Below are 7,376 nucleotides of genomic sequence, written 5' to 3' on the forward strand. Positions count from 1 at the left end.
TTGGGAAGGGATGCGTTGTAAATCGCTTTGAGCAAGTTTAGTGTATATTGCGCTATACAAAAGCTCAATTTATTGGCATGTTTTAAGGGTTCAAATTCTGTATCACCAAGTTCGTCGCGATATGCAGTATAATTACCTAACGTATTGAGCTCAAATAGAAAAAAGACGTGGGGGGGGGGGGGAGGGGAGTTAACTTATTAAGGTCTATCCGCTAACAATGCTTTATATACGATATTTTTTCTATGCTAAGCTTTGCATGTTGGTAACAACAAGATATGAAGTGAATAGAAACGTGCCAGAAGACAATAGAGAATAAAAATTTTTTTTCGCGGCGGTGGTGGGGTTTGAACCTGCGACCTTATTGGTACGACAACTCCGCCTGGCAGGTGAGAGCGTGGCTCTACCGTGTGAGCTATCCACGAACACAAAAATATTCGTTTCAAACTCAAAGTCATTACTAGATCCCTCTCTCACCTACTTCTTGAGACCGCCGATTCGTTCGTACACCACCATCGCGAATAATTTTGACCAGCAGTTAAGCTTAATAGCCAATATTCTCAACACAAACATATAACATAGAAACGATTGAGACATTGAGTATGCTCCGGTGTATGGGGTGAATTTTAATTCAGAAAAGTGAGTGGAGCAGGCACTTATGTTGGTAACAACAAGATATGAAGTGAATAGAAACGTGCCAGAAGACAATAGAGAATAAAATTTTTTTTTCTTTTTTTCACTTTTCTGAATTAAAATTCACCCCATACACCGGAGCATACTCAATGTCTCAATCGTTTCTATGTTATATGTTTGTGTTGAGAATATTGGCTATTAAGCTTAACTGCTGGTCAAAATTATTCGCGATGGTGGTGAACGAATCGGCGATCTCAAGAAGTGGATGAGAGAGGGATCTAGTAATGACTTTGAGTTTGAAACGAATATTTTTGTGTTCGTGGATAGCTCACACGGTAGAGCCACGCTCTCACCTGCCAGGCGGAGTTGTCGTACCAATAAGGTCGCAGGTTCAAACCCCACCACCGCCGGGGAAAAAAAAAATTTTATTCTCTATTGTCTTCTGGCACGTTTCTATTCACTTCATATCTTGTTGTTACCAACATAAGTGCCTGCTCCACTCACTTTTCTGCTTTGCATGTTGATCGTTTTAATGACGAAATGTGATAAATAAGATTTTACTTTTAGTAAATGTGATAACAATCGATGTACTATTCTGTAAATTATATGTTAAAATGTGATAAATATGTTTTCACTTTTTGTAAATGTGATAACAATCGTTTTACTATTCTGTAAATTAAATGACAAAATGGGATAACAAAAAACTTATCTTTCTGTAATTGATAAAATGTAATAACACAAGATTTACCTTTGTGACAAATTTAAATGTGACACAATGTTTACCTTTCTGTAAATGACGAAATGTGATAATTAACAACTTGCCTTCCTGTAATTGATAAAATGTAATAATACGCGATTTATCTTGGTGTAAATGACAAAATGTGAGAACAGCAATGTTTTCTTTTCTGTAAATGACAAACTGTGAGAACAGCAATGTTTTCTTTTCTGTAAATGACAAAATGTGAGAACAGCAATGTTTTCTTTTCTGTAAATGACAAACTGTGAGAACAGCAATGTTTTCTTTTCTGTAAATGACAAACTGTGAGAACAGCAATGTTTTCTTTTCTGTAAATGACAAAATGTGAGAACAGCAATGTTTTCTTTTCTGTAAATGACAAAATGTGAGAACAGCAATGTTTTCTTTTCTGTAAATGACAAGCTGTGAGAACAGCAATGTTTTCTTTTCTGTAAATGACAAAATGTGAGAACAGCAATGTTTTCTTTTCTGTAAATGGCAAAATGTGATAACATGGTTTAGCTTTCTGTAAATGACAGCTGTGATAACATGGTTTACCTTTCAGAATGATGACAAATTGTGATAACAAAAAAAAACAAAAAAAAAAAACCGTTTGCTTTCATGTAAAATGAAAAAAAAGTGTTTATGAGTCAGTTTTATTTTTAAAAAATTAACATGTCTTTTGTTAACAAAACAGAGAACATGATGTGCAGTTAATCATTTTTTTCGGACATCGTTATGTTCGACAATAGTAGTTCTTCAGAGACATAAGTCATATGAAGCAGAAGATTATCTCGGTTTCTCTAGCTTAAAATGGGAAATCCCAATTTCTTGCCACCCTTAGGAGAGAACGCTAGTCTATCGAAAAGAACTTTCCGATAGATCTAACAGACCCAGTTACCCGATCATTGATGAGTGAAAGTAAATATCGACTTCATCCAAGACCGATTTCCTTCCTTTTGCATGTGAAGCGAGTGCCCTACCAACTGACTCATCGGGATCCCAAATTTGGTTATGTATATCTCATACGTGACCTTCCGTCTCAAAAAGGTATTATGTCGGGATGATTCAGACCCCAAAAAGTGAATTAAGAGATAGAATATTGAGAAATTGAAGGTTAGAAGTTTTTGCAATGCAAGAAATAGTCTTTATACTCCACCATAACATACAGAAATTAAACCCAAGTTGTATATTTGTGGCTATGAATTCAATTTCCCTTACCGAGTGGATCCCGACATAATACCGTTTTGATACGGTGGGTCACATATTTACTAACCCAAAAAGTATCCCACAAACTTATTATCCCATTAAAAGCCATCATAAATGAAGCTCCAAGATCATCACAAACTCAAATCCGGAAAGCCCTTCTACCACTCAGAACTGAAAAGCGTCGATATTGGGGAAGTCTGGAGGGAATATCTGACAAATGTGGCTATGTGGTCTGGTGGTATGACACTCGTTTTCGGATCGGAAGGTCCTGGGTTCGAGCCTTGCGCTCGGCGCATAGTTGAGTCCTTGGAAAAGGCTCTTCACTCACTTTCTCTCACCGTACTCAGGTGTAAAATGAGTACCTGACAGTTAACAGCGTTGTCTTTGTCCGAAAAATTGTAATATCGCCTAACAGGCGGCATGTCCCGTCTTACACGTTAAATGTTGCTGTTGACAAGGGACCCCTTGTAAAGCTCTTTGAGCACATTTAGTGGATATTGCGCTATATAAAGCTCAATTTAAAAAAATAAAATAATTTTAGAAGGGAAGAAGGTAGTGGGAGTTGTGCTTCAAGTCGTCGAGAAATACGAATAATTAAAGGGAATAATATAAAGTTTAAAGACAACTATACATTAATGTGGCTGAGTGGTTAAGGCAGTGCACGGCGAGCCGGAAAGTCCCGGGTTAGATCTCCGCTTAAGGCACTTTCGTTTTTTTTTTTCCTTGAGCAAGATTATTAACTACATATGTGACCCTCCGTCCCAAAACGGTATTATGTCGGGATTATTCAGACCCCAAAAAGTGAATTTAGAGATAGCATGATGAAAAATTGGAGCTTAGAAGTTTTTGCAATGCAAGCCATAGTCTTTATACTCCACCATAACGTACAGAAATTAAACCCAAGTTGGATATTTGTGGCTATGAATTCAATTTACCTTACCGAGTGGATCCCGACATAATACCGCTTTGATACGATGGCTCACATATTTGCTCATTTGGACAACATGAGCGATTCCTGTTGACATCAGAAAACTTGTTTGATGAATTATCTATATTCATTCATGGAATGCTTAGGCGACGATATCTTATGATGTCGTGGCGGAAGGGTTATAATAAAATATGCATTTATTACAGAAAACTAATTTACAAACTTAAACTAATTTAGAGCGACACAGTCCTACTTACCATTCATCTTTAGCCTATCTGTCTCGTGGCATCTACAATTGTGACCCTTCGCCCCAAAACGGTATTAAGTCGGGATGGTTAAGATGTTGAAAATTGAATTTATAGCAAGAAATATCATACTTGTGTTGAGTTTTTATGTTTAATAAAGGAGAATGGATACCATATTCTAGGGTGCTAATGCCAACTATTGATATTTTTGATCAGTTTAACATTAAATTCGGCTTTTTAAGCATATGGTTCGTTCCGACATAATTCCGTTTTGAGACGTTGGGTCACAAATATGAGCATCACGACACAGATAAATACTGAAATAGATAAGATACAATCGCTGTATGGAGTCCAGTAAAGAAACTCTCTTCATTCCAATCTTGTCTCTTCGACAAATGTCTTCTCCATTGTACGGTTTTTGCATTTTATCAGTCATTCTCACTGTTTATCTTGTGCGGCTATGTGGTCTTGTGGTACGACACTCGCTTTCGGATCGGAAGGTCATGGGTTCGAGCCTCGCGCTCGGCGCATAGTTGAGTCCTTGGAAAAGGCTCTTTACTCACATTCTCTCACCGTACTCTGGTGTAAAGTGAGTACCTGGCCGTTAACAGTGTTGTCTTTGTCCAAAAATTTGTAATATCGCCTAACAGGCAGCATGTCCCGTCCTACATGTTAAATGTTGCTATTGACCAGGGACCCCTTGTAAATCGCGTTGAGCACATTTAGTGGATATTGCGCTATATAAATCTCAATTATCTTAAATCCGCTACTAATAACTCATCATTTTTACATGGCACAAATTCTTGAATTAATTCCTTGAAAGGTGAAATTTGAAGAAGGCTTATTCCCAAATTGACATTGATACAAACCGCCTCTGACACGTGCTATAAACGTTTATCACTATCTTTCAATGTATCCGTTGTATGTGTTCTCATTACGGGTACTTTCCACAAAAGTTGAACTCTCTTATTGATGAATGACTCGCAATGTTTCCTTTTTATCATCCAAGTAATCTTTGATGTATATATATATATATATATATATATATATATATATACATATATATATATATATATATATATATATATATATATATATATATATATATATATATATATATATATATATATATATAAATCATACATTCGTGTTCTGTAGAAAATTATATATAGTCGATAACGAGTTGTGTTGTTGTATTCTATAGAAATAATTTCATTGTTTGACCAAATAAAGTTGACAAATTAAGGCGAATAAAATTCCAATCGCCAATCCACCCAATCTCGTCAACAAATCAAAACATATCATCACCATCATCATCATCATCTGCCGGCTTCACTCTATTTCCGGGGCAAAATACAAAGTTCAAGGGAGACAATCTAAGATAAAACCACATCAAATCATACAGCTATAACATTTACAGTTGTCTCCCATGAACTCGGATCATGATTATTTTTAACATGTTCTTTTAACTTGAGATTATAATTATCTGACTTACCTGTTCTGGAAACTCCATGATGTTCGTCTTCGTGTTGTGATTTTAAAAAAAAATGTTTTCCCTTGTAATCCATGTTTTCTAATCAGTATTAAGTCAGTCCGGGTGAATTCGATTCTGATAGTTAACGTGTATGAACGAGTATACGTTACACGCCCTTGACCTTCAACTATCTCTTTCACGACCATGCTCGACTTTTTTACTGAAATGTCACACCAACGCACAATTTAAATGGTTAAACTCAAATGTATAAAACAATAACAGCATACTATATACATACAAATGTATAAAACAATAACAACATACTATATACATACAAATGTATAAAACAATAACAACATACTATATACATACAAATGTATAAAACAATAACAACATACTATATACATACTTTTGGTATCTAAAAAGCCTTACACATATTCTTTTTTACAAATTTTGTAATTTGTGATACAAAGTCATAAAATGGTATTATGTCGGAATGAAATTGATGCTCAAAAAGTTAATTTAAAGTTAAACTGGTCAAAATTATGAATTACTGGTATTTAGCATTCTAACATATGATATTCATTCTCCTCTATGAATCATAACAACTCAACGGAAGTCCAACATCTCTGGCTACAAATTCAATTTTCAGCACCTAAATCATCCCGAATTAATACCATTTTGAGACGAGGGGTCACATTTATAAAACACAGCTAAATAAGAAAGCTGTTGTTCGTATCGTACCAAATGTGACAAGTTTACTTCAGATGACAATGAGAGAGTTAAACCTCTCCTTACCAACTATAGGAAAATCGTCACATTCGTTAAAGATATAATGTATTTCATAAACTTTAAAGAAAACGAACAGTATGTTGTAAAACATGTTTTGCTAAAGAAATTATGTATCGCAATAACTATACCGCTATTGTGTTTGAGTGATTAAAATATGTTTTTGTGTTAGTTGGGTGTGAAGTTTAGTGGAAAATCCTGAAAATGGCTGGTAAGGAGAGAGTGAACCACATAACTTCCTTACTCTAGAAGGACAAGTCTGGGCTGGGTTCCTGACCTCCAATAGTGGGCAAGGTGGCACGTACTGTGTCTTCTATCCCCGTATATCTTGTTTTCCAAATTTGATTTCAGTCTTTGTTTTGGAATGAGATGACTTGGTTTTGCCCAGGCCCTGGCCGCATTGCTTAGCAGAGAGGGAAACAGTCAAATGCATAGTTATTGTTTAAAGGAACGGTTTGGGTCTTTTCTTGAAATAAATTTAATAACCTATATTGGGAGGTTTTAATATTTCTGTATCGTTATTATAGATTAAAAAACAACATTTTTGGTAAATTATCTCTGTTGATACCTGTTATGCGACCTAATTTGTGGGTCTGGCATAAAAAAAATAACAATCTTGTCGTTAACTTTCCACAAAAACTAATAAAAGAAGGACGGGATTTTTACCTCTCATCAACATTGTAGCATTTTGTTTCACCATAGATAGATTTTATAGCTTAAGCTTTTGGAATTTTTATTAGAACATTTCACATTTGAGAATCAAAATGTTATGACAAAATTGATGTCAAAAATTTATAATTTGGATTATAATTCAAAATACACATAGCATAGGGACCTCATCCAAAAAAATATATCTTTGGTGTCAAAATACATTATCTCTGTGATAACTGTGGAAATTTTCAGACAATTTCATTAATTAGATCTAGTGAAACGTTTGACACAGTATCCCATTCCCTAAGAAAAATGGCATATTGAAAAGCAGCAAAAAATAGCTTTCCGTTTTTCACACTTTTCTTACTACCTGAACCCTTTTCGACTGTATTTTGTGGGCCTTTCTATTCTATTTTAAGAAGTTGGACTTCAATAATATCATTTCTAAGATAATAAATTATCGTTTTCCACCAAAATCACAAAATCAATTTTTAGAAGAATTTTCCTAATATGTTGGAAATATCGACGAATTTAAAAGAAAATGGACTTTAAAATGATCTGAATCGAGGCAAACTGTTTGACGTTCCCGATATTGATGAAAATGTTACATCATTCAGATACTGGTTGAGTTCCTAGCTGGTTTGCGGGTAATCCATGAGGCGTCACATAGGCGTACATAGAAACAGGCGTAGATCATTAATATTATCACCACCA

The sequence above is a fragment of the Berghia stephanieae genome, chromosome 14, assembly GCF_034508935.2.
Source record: "Berghia stephanieae isolate SIO BIC M18660-M18661 chromosome 14, UCSD_Bste_1.3, whole genome shotgun sequence".
Taxonomy (NCBI): Eukaryota; Metazoa; Mollusca; class Gastropoda; order Nudibranchia; family Aeolidiidae; genus Berghia; species Berghia stephanieae.